The sequence below is a fragment of the Bidens hawaiensis genome, unplaced genomic scaffold, assembly GCF_021521415.1.
Source record: "Bidens hawaiensis isolate Kalapana, Puna unplaced genomic scaffold, B.hawaiensis_p1.1 tig00038624_1, whole genome shotgun sequence".
Classification (NCBI taxonomy): Eukaryota; Viridiplantae; Streptophyta; class Magnoliopsida; order Asterales; family Asteraceae; genus Bidens; species Bidens hawaiensis.
Window position 1 is genome coordinate 143,472 of NW_027505569.1, and position 21,940 is coordinate 165,411.

The 21,940-nt window shown below is 34.3% G+C and overlaps 1 pseudogene across 1 annotated transcript; it reads left to right on the forward strand.

Annotated features, from left to right (window-relative positions):
• Positions 1-1,102: 1,102 nt before the first annotated feature.
• LOC143614004 (putative sugar phosphate/phosphate translocator At3g17430) lies at positions 1,103-21,194 on the forward strand (annotated as a pseudogene). The gene is made up of 11 exons (XR_013150222.1): positions 1,103-1,241; positions 1,323-1,549; positions 19,484-19,509; positions 19,602-19,658; positions 19,732-19,776; positions 19,896-19,983; positions 20,083-20,190; positions 20,295-20,326; positions 20,412-20,462; positions 20,542-20,603; positions 20,680-21,194. The product of XR_013150222.1 is annotated as a putative sugar phosphate/phosphate translocator At3g17430 (transcript).
• Positions 21,195-21,940: the final 746 nt, after the last annotated feature.

The window sequence follows — 21,940 nt, forward strand, 5'->3', positions numbered from 1 at the left end:
TCTTTTCTGAGTCTTCTCTTACATCAGCAATTCTTTCCACTTTAGTCTCATCCTTGGGTTTCCAAAGAAATCCTTCTGGTTCATGTCCATGTTTTAACAAGAACTTCTCATCACCTATCAGTTCTGTTGTTTTATTTCTTGAAAAGACACCTTTGTTAAAAGAGGATTTGCTGAGGAAAAGGCGATTTTGGGCGATCAAAGGAGATCTTGGCTGATCCCTTGGATCTTGGTGTTGCTTGGCCGATCTTGATCTTGATCTTGGCTGATTGTTCTTGGCCGATCTTAATCATGGCTGATCTTGGCTGTTTCTTGGTCGATTAGGGTTTGTCTTGATCGATCTTGGCTGATTAAGGTTTGTCTTGATCGATCCTAGGGGGATCTTGGCTAATCTTGGCCGATTCCTTGGGTCTTGGTCAATCTTGTTCTTTGTTCTTGTTATTGATCTATTTGCTTGGCCGATCTTGATCTTGATCTTGATTAGGGTTTTCTTGATCTTGATCCATCTTGATCTTGATTAGGAGTTGCTTGATCTTGATCCATCTTGGCCGATCTTGATTAGGGTTTTCTTGGTTGATCTTGTGCGTTTCTTTGGGAGATCATTGTTGATCTTGGCTGATCTTGATCTTTATTGGCAGATCTTGATTGATTCTTGGGGAGATCTTGGCTGATCTTGGTCAATCTTGATCTTTTTCTTGGTCGATCTTGATCTTTGGTTCTTGCTCTTGATCGTTTCGTTGGATCTTGGTGTTGCTTGGCCGATATTGATCTTGATCTTGGCTGATTGTGCTTGGCTGATCTTGATCTTGATCTTGATTGTTCTTGGCCGATCTTGATCTTGATCTTGGCTGATTGTTCTTGGCCGATCTTGATTGGGGTTTTCTTGGCTGGTTTTTGGTGTTGCTTGAATCTTGATCTAATCCGTGGTTCTGATTGCTTAGTAGGTTTGTGTTGATCACAGCTATCTGTGATAGTTTAGTTAGATTGATACAATCCTATTAACTGATTAAGGACCTCGTGGTTAATCAAGGTTAGGGTTCTTTCAGCTGTTCGTTGAGTGAGTGACCGATTAGGGTTTGTGAAGTGTTTTCGTTCTTGGGTTTGCATGGAGCAGAAGGGTGGTAATGGTTTTGTTGATCGTGTTAAGCAAGGGTTTTCAGCCAATCGGGTAACGAACATTGATGGGGTTCTCCCACGTAGGGGGGCTCTGAAATCTGGTTCGTCGGGAAACCCTAACGCTACGAGTTCGTTTGTTTCGTTTGCTGCAAACACTACATTCAATGCTCCTTTAAATGATGTAATAAACAAAGATGGTGGTTGTTCAGCCGTGGGGAAAAAAGATAGTGGTTGTTCGAATGATAACAAGGTTATTGGTTCAGATTCGTTAAATATTCAACAAGATGGAGGTTTTTCTGCCTTTGTCTCGGACAACAACAAGGCGTTTGGATCTGAATCATTTAATATTCAAAGGGATGTAGGGAAGGAGCAACATATGGAAAATTCGAAGCCTTCGTATATGAGTGTTGTCCAACTTGAAAACAAGACAACTAAGGTAACATTAAGAAAACTAAATGTGGAGTCTACAATGGAAGGAGTTGATGTGGTTATACCGGTTGAATCTGTCAAGAAAGTTAACGATAGGTTTAATAATACCTTGTTTGGTTATTTTCTGGGTAACAGACTTCCTTTTCCGGTTGTTGAGTATTTTGCTAAGAAAAATTGGAACAAATATGGGCTTACGAGACTTATGATGAATGCGAAAGGGTTTTTCTTTTTCAAGTTTCATACGGAAGCTGGGATGATGCAGCTGATTGAAGATGGTCCTTGGATGATTAGGAATGTCCCCATTATTCTTAATATTTGGACTTTGGAGTCAGATTTGGAAAAGGAGGATATACGGTCTGTTCCGGTTTGGGCCAGATTACATAATATTCCTCTGGGTGCATTTACTGAGGAGGGTCTAAGTATGCTCGCTTCAAGAATTGGGGATCCGATAAGTATGGATTCTTACACTGCCAATATGTTTAAGGAATCGTGGGGAAGAAGTAGTTTTGCTAGAGTTCAAGTTGAACTTCATGCAAACCAGGACATTAAGAGGAAGCTGGTTGTAGCTGTTCCAGATACGTTGGGGGAGACAAACAAGATATCGGAGATTAAGATTGAATATGATTGGGAGCCCCCCAGATGTTCCTTATGTGAAGTGTTTGGCCATTCAAACACTCAATGCCCGAAACAAGTTCAGGAGAAAATGTTAAATGAAGAACCAATGAAAGTCAATAATGATGATGGTTTCCAGAGGTGAAGGGAAAGAAAAAAGTTAATACGCAAGTCAAGAAACATAATCTTGTCTATCGACCGGTTACTAAACCTGCTGTGACACAGCCTGCAAATAAACCACCCTCTCAAAGACAAGACACTAATCATCCAGTGGGTAAACCTGCAGCTTCTAAGGCGGTAGGGGTTGAGTCAAAGGAAATGCATTCTGTCCAAACCCATAACCGGTTTGATAATTTGGTGGACGAACCAGAAAGTGATGAAGATGAGGATGATGTGGAGGAGCTGTTTACGGATGTGGCTAACAGTATGAAAGCGGATATTGGTTCTGAGAGTGCAAGCACACCCGGTGAATTGGGTGCTTAATGGGTACTATTGCTTCATGGAATATAAGAGGGTTGAACCGCCCTCTTAAACAAAAAGAGGTTCGTGAGGTAATCCAAGATAATAATATTCAGGTGTGTGCTATTCTTGAGTCTCACGTACAATTAAACGCGGTTTTTGATGTTTGTAAGAAGATTTGTAAAAATTGGGATTGGACCAGCAATGGTAGTGTTTGTGATAAAGGTACTCGGATTATTGTGGGGTGGAATACGGATTTGGTTGATCTTATGGTTATTGATTATTCGAACCAGGTTCTTCACGTTCAGTTAAAGTTTAAGCTGGATATCAAGGTGATGTATGGTTCTTTCGTGTATGCTGAGAATTGTTATTTGAAAAGAAGGGAGTTATGGCATAATCTTGCTGTTCATAAACAATTCACTCGTGGTAAACCGTGGGCTTTACTAGGAGATTTTAATTGTGCTCTTAATTTGGAAGACAGCTTACATGGTTCTTCCAAAATTTCCACTGGGATGCTTGATTTTCGTGATTGTGTTAAGAACATTGAAGTTGAGGATATAAATGGGGTCGGGCTCCAATTCACTTGGAGCAATAAACCGAAAACGGGTATGGGTCTTTTCAAAAAGCTTGATAGGGTGATGGGAAACTCTAAATTCATGGAGATTTTTAATGATTCTTCGGCGGTGTTCCTTCCGTACCGGATTTCAGACCACTCTCCATGTTTATTGAAATTCCCCTCTCTTATTAAAGGTAAGCCTAAACCGTTTAAATTCCCTAATTTTTTGATCGGAAAACCGGGTTATAATGATATTATTGCTAACGGCTGGAAAATTGAGGTGAATGGTTATCACATGTTTCGCGTGGTAAAGAAACTCCAAAACTTAAAACATCCAATCCGTTCTTTGCTGCACCGGCAAGGCAATCTCCACAAGAAAGTTAATGATCTGAGAACCCTTCTGGATGCTTGTCAAACCCGTCTTGACATTGACCCTACTAATTTGGAGTTGATTCGGGAGCAGAGTAGTTATCTTAAGGCTTATCATGAGGCGGCTAAAGACGAGGAAGAATTCCTTAAACAGAAGGCTAAAGTCGATTGGTTAAAGCTTGGTGACTCTAACACTGCGTACTTTCACAATTCTTTGAAAATGCGAAACCATAGAGGTCGTATTGATACTATAAGTGATGTTCAGGGCCGATTATTTGAGGGGTCGGATGTTCCTTCGGTGTTTGTTAATCATTTTATAAACATCTTTGGTTCAGATTTGCAACCATTGAGAAAACCGGATAATCAGATTTTTACTACTAAGCTTTCGGCCTCTCAGGCGGAGCTTATGGTTAGACCTATATCCGATTTGGAAATCAAGGATGCTTTTTTCTCGATTGGGAATTCCAAAGCGCCGGGGCCTGATGGTTTTTCCTCGGCTTTCTTCAAAAGTTCTTGGGATATTGTTGGGAAAGATGTTTGTTTGGCGGTTCATGAATTTTTCAGAAAAGGAAGTCTCCTTAAACAGGTTAACCACACTATTATTGCCCTTATTCCCAAAGTGACCACCATTTTGACTCCTAATGATTTTCGTCCCATCTCGTGCTGTAACACTTTATATAAATGCATTACCAAGATTATCTCGGTTCGTATGATAAAGGGTTTGGAGTCGTTAATTGATATCAATCAGTCTGCGTTTGTTCCTGGGCGTAGGATTTCTGATAACATTCTTTTGACCCAAGAATTAATGCATAATTATCACACTAATAATGGTCCGCCTAGATGTGCTTTTAAAGTTGATATCCAGAAAGCTTATGATACGGTCAGTTGGGACTTCATTCGTGATATTCTTTTTGGGTATGGTTTCCACGACAGGATGATTCGTTGGATAATGGAGTGCATAACCACTTCTTCCTTTTCGATATCCGTTAATGGGAACTTACACGGGTTCTTTAGTGGTAAAAGAGGTCTGAGACAGGGTGATCCGATGTCCCCTTATATTTTCACGCTGGTTATGCAAGCTCTCACGTTAATTCTGCATCGAAAGGTTCGTATTGAACGATCGTTCCGTTTTCATCGTCATTGTGAAAAATTAAATATTATCAATATTTGCTTTGCGGATGATTTGTTCCTGTTTGCTCGAGGTGATGTGAATTCTGCTAAAACTATTATGGGGGCTCTGAATGATTTCAAAGATATGTCCGGGCTTGCTCCGAGTGTTCCGAAAAGTACCGCGTTTTTCTGTAATGTCCCGGACCGCGTTAAAAGTGGTATTCTGAATATTATGCCCTTCGTTGAAGGAAGGCTCCCGGTTAAATACTTGGGAGTTCCTCTTATTTCTACGAGGTTAAATTACCGTGATTGTAAGAGGTTGCTGGATTGTATGGATAGTCGGATTGGAGATTGGAAGAATAAAACTTTATCTTTTGCGGGTAAACTTCAGCTGGTCAAGTCTGTTCTGTCGTCCTTATATATTTATTGGTCTGCTGTGTTTTCACTCCCTTCTAGACTTATTGCTGATCTTGAGAAACGGATTAAAAATTTCCTTTGGGACTATGGTCACAATAAGGGAAAGCATAAAGTCTCTTGGGATATTGTGTGTCAGCCGAAATGTGAAGGTGGTTTGGGTATCCGGCGTATCCGGGATGTCAATAACTCTCTTCTGGTTTATCATATTTGGAGTTTAATCAATGGTCGTAATTCGTTGTGGGTTAAATGGATTCATGAGTATAAAATGAAGGGGCGAAATTTTTGGAGCTTGCAGATTCCTAACTAGTGTACTTGGGGGTGGAGGAAAATTCTTCAGTTTCGTCCTCGTATTAGACAGTTTATTTGGCATGAAATTGGTAATGGGAGATCTACTTCAGTTTGGTATGATAAATGGGATGATCTTTGTCCTTTAAGTGATTATATTAACCCGAGAGCTATACATCGGGCTGGCTTGTCTTTAGAGACCTGTGTCAATGATGTTGTTCATCATAATAACTGGGGTTGGCCGCCTGATTGGATTTTGAGATATCCAATTCTTTCGAACTTAAAAGAGGTCAGTATTTGTCCGGATAAGAGGGACAAGATCGTGGTAATGGATGAGAATGGGACTTCAATGAATTTCTCGGCTTCAGGAATATGGCATCTTCTTCGGAGACCGGCTGATAAGGTGTCTTGGGTGCATGTTGTTTGGTTCTCTCAATGTGTTCCAAAACACTCCTTTATGTTGTGGACTGTGCTTCATGATAGGTTGAGCACGCAGAATCGTATTATGGGGTGGAAAATTGGTGGGTATCCAAATCATAACTTGTATTGCTGCCTTCTTTGTAATGGAGAGCCGGATTCTCGTAATCATCTCTTCTTCGAGTGTAAGTTCTCTTCTGAGGTTTGGAGTATTGTAAAAATGAAAGGGAAGTTTCAGGGGTGCAGGAATGGTTGGGCGAATATTCTTCAATATGTGTCTCAATTTGGAATGTCCAACTCTATTGATAATGTTGTTAATCGGCTGTTATTTGGGGCTTCGGTTTACGTTATTTGGAAGGAGCGAAAAACCGGTTTTTCAAGAACTCTTTGAAGACTCCTAAGATTGTTGCGGACGAAATCATTAGGGGTACGCGCCTAAAGCTTATGACTCTAAAGTTCAAGAATTCGGATCGGGTTAATCGGGTTCTCGAGGATTGGCACTTTCCGCGGGGATTTTCCCACCAAATTGATGATAATGGTTGATTTGTTTTTGTTTTGTTTATTTACTTGGTTCTTGTGTAAGCTTTAGCTGTGTTTACCAGTGTTTGGTGGTTTTGGTTTTGTTTACTCTTGTATGGCATGTCATACATGAGAACTAATATGGCACTCTGTCATATTACTTGTTCTTTTTTGGTTGTGTGGAATGCATTTAACCGGGTGAATCCCTTTACCCAAAAAAAAAAGACACCTTTGTTTCTTGTCTTTCTGCTGGTAGGTGAACCTTGAGAATTATCAGACTTTATTGATTGTGTATCTTGTTTGGAACTGATTCTCAAAGGTTGAAAGTTCTTCTTGACAGCTTTCTCATGTTTCTTAGGAGACATACTTCTTCTTACTGATTTAGCCACTTGTTTCTTTGATTTGACTTCAGTTTTCTTCTCACTTCTTGTCTCTTCAGCTGATTTCAACTCATCTTTCTTTGTGGTTTCATTTTCACAAACCTTTCCTTTTCCCAGGTATGCTTCATACTTTTGTTTGTATTGAACAAAGTCTTGGGACATGAAAGGGTTTGAATTTGAATCTTTCATTACATGAATCTGTGTGGTGACCATATTCATCACATTTTTTGCACCAAACCTTTCCTTTGAATATCTCATGTTCTTTTGGTTTCTTGAATCTTTCACTTGGTTTAGGTGACTTGACTCCTAGAGTCTTTTGAGTCTTCAAACTATCAAAATCAATAGAGAATGGTACAAATTCTTCAATTTTGATGTCTTGTCTTTCAACTTTGCTTTTAACAAAAAATTTTCTCCATAATCATAGGTTCCTCATCACTGCTTTCTTTGTATCTAGACTGCCTCTTTTCATATTCTTCCAATGTTTCCACTTCTCCAATATCTAGTACTTCATGACTAGAAAAGACTGGATAAACAGGGATAAAGTTCTTAATTTCAACAGTTTCAGTTACTTTCTTCTTGTTGTTTTGCTTTATCCTTTCCAACACAGCCTTGCTTGGAGGCCTTACTGCATTGTAGCTTACCTTCTTCTTTTCATATCTGTCATAAGAAACATGCTCTCTTCTTATTTTCCCATTCTTTTTCTTCATTCTAGGTGTGACAGGTGGATACAAAGGAAGTTTGTCAATAGATTCTGGTTTCTTGTATCTTCTTCCTCTTTCAGCTTCCTTGATCTGTTCATCTGTGATGTGATCACTCAAATCACTCAAATCATCTTGATTAAGATCATTAGAATTAAAGTTATCCTCAGAGACTTGTACTCCAATTGATTTCTCTTCTTTCAATTCTTCTTTCACAACAAATTCACCTTCTTCATTCACCTCAACATTTTTGTACAAATCAACAAATTCTCTTTTATCATCAAACACTTCTTTGAATTGTTGCAGATAGGCATCTCTCTTCTCTTTGTCAACTTTGGGCATAAAATTGTTGTTGAATGGAGGTGGAACTGCTTTGTATTTGTCTTCTTCTTTTACTTGATTCAGAATTCCACAAATATTTCCAGTGGAGATCAAATTCTTTAAGAATTCATTTTCAACTTGCAGTTTTGTATTCTACACCTTTTCTTCAACTAACATTTTCTTTAATCCATTTATCTCAGTGATGTATGTGGTTTGAGTTCTGTAACTGATCATGCAATCATCTTCCAAGCTTTTAGTCTTTTTTTCACTGATTAGTTCACTAGACTCATACCCATTGATGATACTTTGTTTCCTAAAACACTCACTTTCCAGCTTGCCTACTTTTGTTTTCAAATCATTGATAATTTCATTTAAGTCAGCAGTAGGAGCAGAGTGTACCTGAGATGATGATCCAACTTCTTTCTCAATCAATGCCATAAATGCCACATTTGCCCTCTTGATGTCATCTGCAATGTCTTCTTCATGATTGCTCCAATCAAAATTTCCTTCATGTTGTGCAGTCACTGCCACATTTCCTTGATTTCTGGGTTGATTTTGGTTGGTTGGGACAGAGTTGTTTTGAACAGTTTGAAGGTTTTGATTGTTGTTCCTTTGAAAACCTTGATTCTGTTGCATAACTTGTTGATTATTGTTCGTTGGAGGCTGTTGGAAGTTGTTAACGTTTGGTTATAATTGTTGGAGTTGTTGAAGTTGGGGTTATAATTGTTGGAGTTGTTGTTATTGAAGTTGTTCCTTGGCTGAGTCTGTTGAAACTGATGCTGCTGGTTTCTTGGTTGGTTTTGAAATTGGTTCACTTGATAGTTCCTTGGCATGTTGCATTCTCTAACAAAGTGACCTGGCTGTTGGCAGTTGTAACAGATGGCCCTTGACTTGTCAAATGGCCCTGATAGAAGAGTGCCAACATGGCAGCTTGCCATTTCAAATCCGTGTCCTCCAAATCATTAGCATCTATCTGCTCTAGATCATCTTGTACAATGCTTGTATGAACCATGTTCTTTGCAACAAAAGCATTATAAGACTCAGTGAACATTGTGAGCAAACCATGATAATCTGATCCATGACTTCCATTACTACCAACAAAAGGTGCATGTCCACTAGCCATTGAGGCTGAATCATTGTCTTCCAAGAGTTGGACATTAAACCTCTGCTGGTTTTGTGAGTTGCTTGAACTACCACCAACAAAAGCCTTAGGTGTATCAACACCATGCTCATTTGGTTCTTCAATGATGGGAATCTGTTGTTGGTTTTTGGTTGACAAGTTCCCCATAGGTGCAATGAGAGCATTGGTTACTTGAAAACGTGGCTTCTCTTCTTTGATCATTTCTATTTCTGCAGCCTGAAGAAAGCATACCACATCATCCACCTTCAAATCATTGAAATTGGGTTTTTGAAGGACGAATTTGCAGGCAGTGTACCATTCCTTAGGCATTGAGTTGAGCAGCTTAGTATTCAGGTCAAAATCAGTCATGACATAATCAGTTTTCCTCAACTCATTCACAATACCTAGAAATCGTTCTAGAATTGATTTCAATCTTTCTCCCTCCTTATACTTGAACATTTCCAACTGTTGCATCAATCTTTGCTTCTTTATGTTCTTCAGCTCAGTATTCCCCTTATACATCTCAAGGATGGCATCATACATTGCCTTGGCAGTTGTATGATGTGCCACCTTGGTTAAAATATCCCAAGACAGTCCTAGCTTAATCATAGCTAAGGCCCTGTCATCAATCTTTCTCAATCTTTCACGCACAGCAACAGTTGCATTTGCATTTGCACCTTCATTGTTGTCCCGTGGTCCATTCTTGATTGAACTCCACATATCCACATCATTATAGCATACGGCTGCTTCAAAGAGTACTTTCCACTTGGTAAAGTTTTCCCGTCTATACAATCTTAGAATCTTGTTAGTAGACACTTCTTGTTCCTTATATCCAGACATTTTTGAAAGAATCAAAACCAGTTTCTTTGTTTAAACAGAGTTTCAAAATAATCAGATCTGAAAACAGGTTGTTCAGATCTGATGTGTCTGATATGATTAGAGCAAGATTTATAAATAAAGATTAAAGCTTTAATTGAAATAAGGAAGAGAAAACACCAATAGATTGTAGATCTGGAAGAAAAATGAAGAACAGAGATGCTGACGTCACTTTTCAATAGAACAGTTGTCTTCTTACGTCATCTTTCTTCAAATCTTCAATCAGCAACAAGAATCTTACTAAAATAGCAGCAACAAGCTCTGATACCACTTGTCAGGTCCCCGATTTCAGCTGGATCTTACTCAAATCATGTCACAACTCACACAAATAGATGTGTCGACAAGGGAGTTAATGACGGGTTGCTATATTTAGAAAGATTACTGTTTATTAAAGGCGGAATCAATAATAAACAGGGTAGTCGCTATCAATAATCAAAGGTAACTAACACACACAAGATTCACTCAAAATATTTCCATTCATACAAAGTTAATCATACAAAAGGATAATCGATTTAGGGTTTCTTGATGGGAAAGTTTGTCCGTACTATTCTAAGACAACCGTCACACTCAAATATTCCTTTTGAATTCAATGAGTCTGTCTGCCTTTTTCCGTGTCCTTAAGGTGTGACCTAATTATTCCTTTTATAGGCCTGACACCTCACGACAGCTGTCATTCCTTCTAGAAACCCTAAATGCAAAAATATATTCAAATTACATATTCAGAAAAAATCTTAAGTGTAAAACAAGTCTTCCGGGTAGGCTTTGCATCAATTCTGTCTTTCCGAGTATGTTGTGTGCTCTGTCATCCTTCAGAACTTGGTAACATAGAAGTGTGCCTGGGATCAGTTTTCAGGTAGACTTTACTTGAAGAGTATTTTACCAAGTAAAATACTCACCAGGTAGACTTCAATCTTCTTGACTTTGCCAGACTTTGCCCGACAAACCCTTACGAGCAACCTTGTTCTTCAATGGTCCCTTCAACCCATTGCTAGAGAATAGCTTATTAGCAAAGTGTGCTTGGTAGCACTGTTCCTTGCTTGAGTTGAACCTTGCCCAATGTTACTTAGAGATATTCCATTAAAATATCAAGCCTACTTGGACCACTGTATTATTAAAGAATACCTTGCCCGGTCTTCTAATTACTTGGCTTCATGAGCTTGGTTAGCCAAAAGCTTACTCGGGAGTGAACCTTACTTGGCTATGAAGAACAGACTTGCTTGATAAAGTGATCATTGCCCGGACTTGCATAAACTAGTGAACCTTGCCCGATAATACACTAATTTGCAAACCCTGTCCGAATATCCACTAATGAAGACTTCAAGAAGGTAACCTTGCCCGATAGGCAAAATATCATACCCGGCTAAGTAAAAGCTTGCTCGGAAGTCCAAGGTGTGCCCGGTTCCATACTTAGTCATTTCTGAGGAGGTTGAGAAGATTTCAATCTTCAATCTGACGAGTTTTTGGTCAAATCTTGACTCAATAGAAAATTGAGAACTTTGAGAACCATTTTGGACCACTAAAAAAACCTCTAAAGATATTTAAAAAATATCATAAAACAAAAAGTAACAAAAATTTTTAAAAAGTAAAAACACTAAAATTCTTATATTTCATTCCGGTTTCATAAAAAAAATTAAAAAAATTAAAAATACAAATAAAAAAACTTCGTATTATACACATGTGTATAATTTCATTTAATCTCTAGTTACGTAATGTACACATATGTATATTATCATATACCTTAACTTGTACATATGTGTATAAAAAACATGTATAAAATTTAAAAAATAAGTATTATACATATGTGTATAATTTTGTTAAACCAATATTTTTAAAATTTTTTTTTTAAAACAGGGATGAAAATAAAATTTTTTGATTTTTTTTACTTTTTTTATTTTTGGGTTTTTATTATTATTATTATTATTATTATTATTATTATTATTATTATTATTATTATTATTAAAAAGAGTGTTTTTTGGTCTAAAATGGTTCTCAAACTTCTTAACTTCTTAATCATATATATATATATATATGATTCAATTACAAAGGTTTTTAGGAAGTTTGAATTATATTGCTCCATATTATCAAGACCTGACAAAGGATTCGTCAATATTATATGATAGATTAAAGAAAAATCCTAAGCTATGGAGTGAGAATCATACAAAAGCGGTGGTAAAAATAAAATAAAAAGTCTCTAAGCTCCCATGCTTAACCATTGCTAATCTAAGTTGGGATAAGATGGTAGAGACAGATGCTTCAAATATAGGTTTTGGAGGGTTACTAAAACAAATCTCTCCTCAAACTAAACAAGAATATCTTGTTAGATTTTATTCAGGAAAATGATCTGACAGTCAAAAAAATTATGCTACTATAGCTAAAGAAATGTTGACAATTCTAAAATGTATTTTAAAATTTCAAGATGACTTATATAACCAAAAGTTTAAAATAAAAACTGACTGTCTGCGATGAATTAAAAATAATAATACCCAACGCACTGCGATCACGAAGCGATACGAATTTGATCAGTTTCAATTATGTTAATTATGGTACTGAAATTAAATAAAAAAAACAGACAAAACCAAAATAAAAATGATAGTATGAAGTAACTAACATGAGATTCGAACATGAATATTAAGAAACCCACACTACCACACATATTAACATTTTGCCATCACAGATATCTGTAACTTTGGTTAGTGGATGGAAATTGTTACATTTAAGGCCAGGGTAATTATCACATACAAAGTCTGTGGCACCGACATAATAATAATAATAATAATAATAATAATAATAATAATAATAATAATAATAATAATATAAATTAAAGGTTATGGTGGAGAAAAAAAATACAGAGGCTCCAAGAAAGAGAACCCACGAGAGAAGGAAGAAAGACAACACCTGTGTATATATATGGAGACCTTGTTGTTCATCATATTGTTATTGAATCTGTTCAGCACAAAAGGAGATAGCTGGACCTCTCAAAATTCATTAAAGATGAAAATGAAAAAGATGAAGAAGATAAAGTTAGAAAAAATAATATATGAACTGACCAGACAACAAACATTAAAAACCGTTTTGATAGACTGTTTATTTAAAAGTGATTTTAGTTAAAAATACGGTCGGAAACCACGAGATTTTTGAAAATCTCGTCGGTTTTGTCAGATGCTTTCCACTTGTCAAAATTTGATTGGTTTAAAAATCTCGTCGTTTATTTTACCAAAGCGTCTCTTGAGTACATATTTGGGTTAGTTTGAGAATATGAACATAATTAGGATTTTTTTTTTCTATCTTCTTTCTGTTATGAATTATTATTATTATGGTTATCAACACTTAAAATAGATTTGGTTTCTTCTCCAAGTTTTCCCATCTCTATATAATATTCTTGTATCTCATTGTATTATATGCATCATATTAATGAAATCTCCATTTTTCTCCCTACATCTCTTTCTCACATGTTTGGCTATTAGGCTTGTTTCACAACACATTATCAGCACGACTTGCTTTGGAGTTGGATCGTATCATCATCAAGTAAGTCAGTCTTGTATTATCATTGTTCTTTATTCTCTAAAACATAAACCATATTATAATTTACAATCCTAGGTTGCTTCAGAGATTTGTTTTGTTCTTTTCTATAATCTCTCAAAACAATCCCTCTTGAAATTCATACAGGCTTGGGTTGAACGAGACTTATATTTATTTTTTCAATACGATAAAATCATGTATTGTTTTAAAAATCAGACTGTTTAATCTATTTTCATTTTTTTAAGAATAAATTCACATAGAAAACAAATAACATAAATCTTTTACAATAAATTACTTCCGGAATGAAAAGATATATCAAATACAATAGATTGTTTGAAATCAATTTATTTTTGTCTCTGATATTTTATTCAAGTCAAAGTCGATTACAAGTTTTTTTTTCTATAATTAATATGATCTTTATAGTAATGATAATATATTATAAATATTGTATAGTTATATGTTTTGTATGGATTAAAACTAGTTGGTGACTAATGATTTGTTGAATCACGCTATAAACTGATATTTAATTTACCAGAATTATAATTTTTGAAAATATATATGACAACATTGTTACTTACGCAAATTTGTTTACAATTTAGTTTTTTTTTTCTTTTTCTTTGCTTCTTTTATCAATCCACGGTTAAGAAAAATTTTGGTTTGCTATAGTTAATGTATCTTAGAAATATTATTTTATTATAATTTTAATTCAAGAGAGAATGATTTCAAAATTGCAACATGAAATTCTTTTATTGTTATGCTTATCTCTAGATATTATGGTATTCAAAAGAAACACTTGTATTTTTTGTCTACTAATTTTTATATTTAGCATATAATTCTTTAGCCAAGTAATATATTACGTGCATTTTATTTTAAGTAAGTTAAAGGAGATTTTGATGCTTTAATATAATTCTGTATTTTTGAATATTAACCAAATCAAATTTCCCGACAAAAATTAATAAAGAATATTGTGTTACACATATATTGTTAATATTAATACTATAAAGAATGTTGTGTGACACATTAATTTTGTAATAATTTGAATTGTTTTGTGAATACCATGTGTATTTAAATTCCTTCCTAAATAGCCATATTTGTTGCAGTTAAAGTATCTCTAACTCTGTAAGTTTCAATGCTATTTAACTAAATTCATTATCTTTAACAAGAATTTGTAAGATGTTTAGCAAGTAATGGTAAATATCTATTAATTGATGTTAGATTTTAATAAATTATAAAATCAAAGTCACTGATCCCTTTTAGTATTTGGTAAATACACAAACCATGTTGTATTTTGAGATGACTCTTGATATATGTCGTTTGTTCATATCTTTTCATTGTATAATTTTGAGATGATTTTTGACCTTAATATACAAATCTTCATTGATACAGTAATTATTATAGACTAGTTTTTTTTTATACATAGAGTTTTGATATAACTAGCTTGATAACTTTTTGACAGCATGTATAGTTTAGTATCACTTGATGTATACATTGTATTCTATATGCTAAGATTTATTTATAAGTATTCGTTGGTATGACACTCGAAGTGTCATACTCCCTAATCTCATTATTTATTAAAGGTCACAAAATTCAAGACCATAAAATCTTACACTCGAAGTGTCATGTAATTACTTCTCTGTTGATATTATATCATGTAATTACTTCTCTATTGATATTATATGAAGACAAGATTACTTATAAGGAGAGACTAGGTAAGACAATTTTCATTTGTCAAACCTCAAATATGCTCCTGAAGTAGCAAATCATTAAAACACATGAAAAGTTTGAAGTGATTTTTTTATTCACATCCGAGAAAATTATGAATAAACCATGAAAACGGTTTGGTTTTATATAATTCCCTGAAGTGAATGCGACTATGATTGATCGTTGCGATCATGGACATTGAAAAAACTGTAACGATGATTATATTAATAATGAGATCGATTCATAATTATAATTATGGTCAGGCTAATAATGAGATCGACCACCACAAGTGACAAAAGGATTGATCATATATGATAACAAAATGTGAAAATACAAAAGTGAAATCACATGATTGCTTGAAACGATAATACAATGTTCTCCCCTATTTACAGTTTTGCATTAAAGCAGCATAATACATATACGATCATAAACCTAAAGTTTATGGATCATGATTATATAATGGCATGACCGGTTAGGCCACACCGAGTCAATGATGTGAAATTTATTGAAGAACCAAATGATTCTTCATATAATATACATGTAATATTGCTCTCGAGTGGAATTATTTATTTACCAACTGAATGATGGTGTGAATCCCTAAATTATATGGAATTGAGAAAATGATACACATATCCTAACATGATACCATTTAGTGTTTTGAAAATCGATGCATCGTCTAAATGGTTATCAAGATCACAACTTCATGTGTTGCATGATCTATGGCTTAGCTAATAAGATAACAAGCATATTATTCCAGATTGGTATATTTACATTCGGTTATAATAATTTGATTCCCAAGTTAATAATGATCATTGGAATAAGTGCTGAACATCATAACAGATTATGTTCTTACATAAACTGTTTTGTTAAAGATAATTGCTCGACGTCTATAATTTGTTGCAAAGACAATATCACAAGAACAAAGGTTCATGTTTGTATTTGAGTACATATGATTTTACATGTCTTTAAACTAATTCACATCAAGCCAACAAGTTAAGATATTTCCTCCCCATTGCAATTGGTTTTTTTTTCAGTAACCAAATATTTCTCATCTAATATTTCATATGTGTTATATATTGAAATTAATCCACCACAAGGCACAATGATGAAGTCAAAAAGGAAGTTGGGAATTTATGTCGGTATCAAATAGTATATATGATGTAATACTTAGAGCCATTAATGTGACATTTGATTATGGCTCATTGGTCTTCACTTTAGTGAATCGGTGTTCCCAACATCAGGGGGAGAAATAAGGCAGTTGGAAAATGAATTTAGTTGGAATGAATTATCATTGATTCTCAAACTAAGTTATATAAACTAAAAATTCAAAGGATAATTCATGTATACAACTTAACGAATCAATTACCAGACAATTCACTAACCAAAATAGAGTGTCTATCTAAGACACATATACCAACTGCTAATGCTCCAATTAAAGTTGTCTAAGAAGGACAAAGGCATATTGATAATGAGTCTAATACACGCGTGTAACATGGTAGACCAATCGATTCCAAAGGTAAAATTTCCTCGAAAATTGGAGCAAGTAATAAAGATGGTCAAGTCGAGGTAGAATAAAAAGGTCTCTTGAAAGAGATTAGACATGATGGTTCTTGAAGAACCTTAGGTACCTGAAAACAAAGAGCTCTCAATAAATTATATTGTATCATGTCTACACAGATATATGGAATCAAAATAAAGTTTACGTCGCAATACTTTTATATAAATGATGATGATGATGAGGATCAAGATTATAAATCTGCCTATGAAAAATGATTGGCCAAAGTGGAAAGACGCAAACAAGGTAGAGTTGAATTCTCTAAATAACAGAAAGTTTGTTGGGCCAGCAGTCCGTACAACTAAAGTTGTAAATTGTGTTAGATACAAACAGGTCTTGTATATGAGTTATAGAAATTCGTCAAGTGATATAAGGCAAAACTGATGGCACAAGGATTTTGCAAAGACTCATGATTAAATATGAGGAGACATATTCTCCAATGGTGGAAGCAATGATTTTCCGATAACTATACAGTCTGGTAATATAAAGAGAGAATTCATATGTGTCCAATAAATATTGTTATTCTGTTGATATTGAGAGTTTACAAGAAAATCTCCGAAGGATTTGAATTATCAAATCATGTAAATAATTTCTCGAGAACACAATGATTGTTGTGTATAGAGTCATATTTGAATACGTTATAAATATTGAATATGTTGAACATAAACAAAACTCCTGAAGAGTTTTCAAAGGTAGTTGAATTCTAGAAAGGTTAATTGATACATCTTAAGGATGTAATTCTTATGTTTCAGTAAGCATACATATAGAAGATAATGTACTTGATGAGTACAATATCTCAATAAACATATATATGGTACAATATGGATTTTTGATATATGATACAAAAACTGATGTGTTAAATGAGCAAGTTTATGGAGCAGAAATCCTGAAAAAGTGAACGCACATGCATAATTTGTCAAAATGAAAAGAAATCCACGATGGATTGAAAAATATATGGAGTTATGCTTATTACGTATGTACTAATATAGTTGGATTGAACATGGTACAATCAAGAAATATTTTGATAAGAAGGGAGATAAGTTAGATGTAATTAGTTATACTTTTTATCAAAATTTCACTCTTAAAAGGTCATTATAATCACAGTTTACAATGATGTACATATCACCAAGAGAAACTTATGAGCTTTTAATGAGAAAATTTTTTTTGAAAGACCTTGACATTGTGTGATTATTGTTCGACTTATAGTTCGAGTAGATGTGTAATTATATGCTTATAAATCCATCAAAGTGCATCTAAAAAATGTTAAGACATTTTACCATGGACAAGTTTAATCATATCTAGCATGTTAGAGGATGTCTAACAATGAATCTATATCATTATCTATCTGAATATGAATATTATTGATTCGGAAATACCATAAGTAAATGCATATATGCATTATGTCGTATTGTTAGCTATATATTATTATTATTATTACTATTTTCTTAATGTATTTATATATATTTATCGGCATGTGTCCTTCTAGGAGATATCAGAATGGGTTAAAACATATATTTCAGGTATGAAAGATATGTGTTTATATTTTACTAACCCATCAAAACAAGTTTGGTGAAATATATGTGTTTATATTTTACTAACCCATCAAAACAAGTTTGGTTAGTCTTGTTGATGCAGAGAAACATAACAGGATCATAGTGTTTACCAGATGAAACAATAGAAGTTTTCACGTGAAAATAATACAACATTATTCAACTTGAGGATTCAAATGTCAAGGGACGAAGACGCAAATGACTGACTACAAAATTTTTGGGCAACTTTCATAGAAGATCGATATTTACTATTTTAACGGATATATAAATCAGGGGGAGACAATACGCGCTGCAATCTTTTTCCCTTAGCTATGGTTTTGTCCCACTGGGTTTTCCTAACAAGGTTTTTAATGAGGCAGCATCTCCAAGCGTATTAAGTTGATAACCAATTAAGTTGATAACCAAGGGGGAGTGTTATGAATTATTATTATTATGGTTATCAACACCTAAAATAGATTTGACTTCTTCTCCAAGTTTTCCCATCTCTATATAATATTCTTGTATCTCATTGTATTATATACACCGTATTAATGAAATCTTCATCTTTCTCCCTACATCTCTTTCTCATATGTTTGGCTATTAGGCTTGTTTCACAACACTTTCGCTTATTTTGGAAATTTTTCCTAAAAAATAACAATAATAACACGCCGTACTACAAGTGATGTAGAAAGAAAGATCTCAGAAACTAGTTTTTAAAAAATAAACCCTACACACACTCATTTACTTGTCTGTCTGTGTTTCATCTAATCTAACGGTGCACTTGTTCTACGCATCACAACAGATCTATCGATCGATCTGCTGCAAACAAACAAACAAACAAACTTGGATAATTAAAGGTGCAACTAATATTACTATTAGTTAGTTTTATCGCTTATCCTTAACATTAGTTATCAGTCAGTCAGTCAGTCAGTCAGTTATAGATCAGAATTTCTAGGGTTTCATTACTACGATGCTTATTCATTTACTTGAATCTAGATCTAAGTGTTTGAATCAGACACTTGTAGTAGTATTGGCCAATTTCTGTCCTGTTATATTCATTCACCTGTAAGGGCCAAATGATTTATTATTTAGTTTTTGGACTATTGGTTTACCAGCTATATCGTGTGATGTGTGCATTTTAAAACCAATCTCTTATGTATGATGTCGCCATATCAAAGAAAATCACCTTATTTAGAGTAATGATGTTAAAGAGCTAGCTTATGCTTATCATAATCTGACACCCTAGGCTGACTGACAAGTGAAATCTCTCGTCAGGATTCTTTATTCAAATACTTTTATGATCCAAACGGTTGAGTACACTGCCACTGTCATTTCTCGACAGTGAGCTTATAGTCACACCCTTATCGACTATAGATATTTCCTTACATTATGCCTTGAATTTAATCTTGAATTATACTTATTATGTATGCGCTTTATCTATCCTAAGAGAATTTTCCCACCCTTGGTTACTTGTACTATATTGGCAATACATGTGCAGTGTGCTTCAGATGCTGTCACTTTTAGGTCTCACTGAACATCCGCCCGCTTAGATTAGCATTTTAGCTGCAACATTGATATTGATATTTAAGTGAATGACAAGGTTATGAGTCTTTTAGCTGGTCTGCTCAATTTCATTATTTGTTACGTCATAAAGTAGTATTTATGATATACAGGTACAGGTCTAGCTATGCAAGGCTTGTTTACATTTGTTCTAAATTTACTGGTTTTCGGCTTTGTTATTTGCAGGGTTATCTTTTACATTATCACAAAGATAATGTTAGTGATATACAAGTACAAATCTAGCTATACTGGTCAGGAGAAACCAACTATTTTATATTAGGTTGGGGAGAGAATCTCATTGTATAATTGAGATCTTGGAACTGATTACAATTTGTAAAGTAAACTGTCAGAGAAATGATTAACAAGTCACTTTTCCTGACTTACCTGTACCTGTTAATCTACATTTTGCTGTCATCTGGGGTGATTTTGTACAATAAGGTAACTACTATGCACGATATGTCTCAGTATTTTGTATCTTACTATACATTTCAAAAGGAGTTTCATCATACAGACTACTTTTTTTTTTTTAATTTGCAGTGGGTTCTCTCTAAAACATACTTCAATTTTCCATTTCCTATCACACTTACCATGATACACATGGGCTTTTCTGGAGCTGTAGCATTCCTTCTTGTTCGTGTTTTCAATGTATCCCATATCGTTCTTTGTTAAAGTTTTTCTATTTGACATTCTTCAGATTTTCTTAATGTTGTGCATTTTTCAAGTTTTAAATATTCCCTATGACGCTGCAGGTTGTTGCTCCTGTTAAAATGACGTTTGAAATGTAAGATATCTAACTGAAATTATATAATCATTTCACTTATATTCTTCCACTAAATTTTCTTTTTTTTTTTAATGGTTATTGTTAGATATGCAACATGTGTAATTCCCATCAGCGCCTTTTTTGCATCAAGCCTCTGGTATTTAACTAAAAACATCTATTTTAGAATATGTCGGTGGCTATATTTTTTTACACAAAGTGAGTCGGCATGATTGCAGGTTTGGCAACACTGCTTACTTGCATATATCAGTGGCCTTTATTCAGATGCTAAAAGCGCTAAGTATGTAAACGAACCCATCAAAATATTGCTTGTTAGATGGAGAATAAATAACTGACTGATGAAAACTATGATACAGTGCCGGGTGGCAACACTTATCTTGGCTGTCCTATGTGGCACAGACAAGCTTAGGTGGGATGTGTTCTTGAACATGTTGCTTGTCAGTGTTGGAGTTGTAATATCATCTTATGGGGAAATACATTTCAACGTGGTGGGCACACTTTATCAATGCACGGGCATATTTGCAGAAGCTTTGAGGCTGGTTTTGACTCAGGTTCTGTTGCAAAAAAAGGGATTGACTTTGAACCCAGTTACAAGCTTGTATTACATAGCTCCATGCAGGTATTTGTAATTTATTATTAATGTAAATTACGGTTTTGGTTCCTGTGGTTTTCTTTCTTTAACCATTTCAGTCTAAAATATAATCTTTTAACAAATCAGGGCCTGAGGTTTATATTTTAAAACCATTTTGGTCTCTGATTCTAGTTAGAATTTTCAGTTATATAAGGTCATGGGCCCCTCACATGTCGGGCATTTTAGTCCTGGATTTTTTTTATTATTATTATTATTTTTTTTTTGTAATAAACACATTGTAAAATTTGTTTATTTATATTTTTGTAATGTTATTGTGCTTTTAAACTTATGTATATGGATTTTTAGTTCTATAGAAAGCAAATTATGTTGCTTGTTATTTTCTCTTCAATAATTCCAATATTTATTATTTATTTTTTAAAAGCAATGTACTCAATGTAAAATACTAGTAATGTATATTTTGATTGCAACATAAAAGTATTCGTTATCGTTTATATCTTATAAGCGTATCGTATTGATAATATATTTTGTTAATTTGAAAAATATACATTTCTTTTATTTTACTTCCAAGTATATTATTTTTGAAACATAAAAAAATATATATAATGGATTGATTGAAGAAAAATTTAAAAAAGAAATATAATGCCCTTCATGTGAGTGGCACATGACCTTATTTAACTGAAAAATCTAACTGGATGAGGACCAGTGGCTAAACTAGTTATAGAATCTAAACCTCAGGCTCTAATTTGTTAAAGATTTCTTTTTTGGACTGAAATGGTTAAAGAGGGCAAACCAGAGGAACCAAAACTGTAGTTTACTCTTATGATTAGGGGTGTTCATGGCCCGGTTTTGACCGTTTTGTAAGTCAAACCGTAAACCAAACTGTTAGTAACGGTTTTTAATTATCGAAAACCAAAATCGAACCATTGAAATTTAAAACCGAACTGTTGCTAACGGTTGGTTTCACAGTTTGAGATATATCTAGCTTTATTGCTATCACCCTTCCATTTATTCCAAATCAACAATAT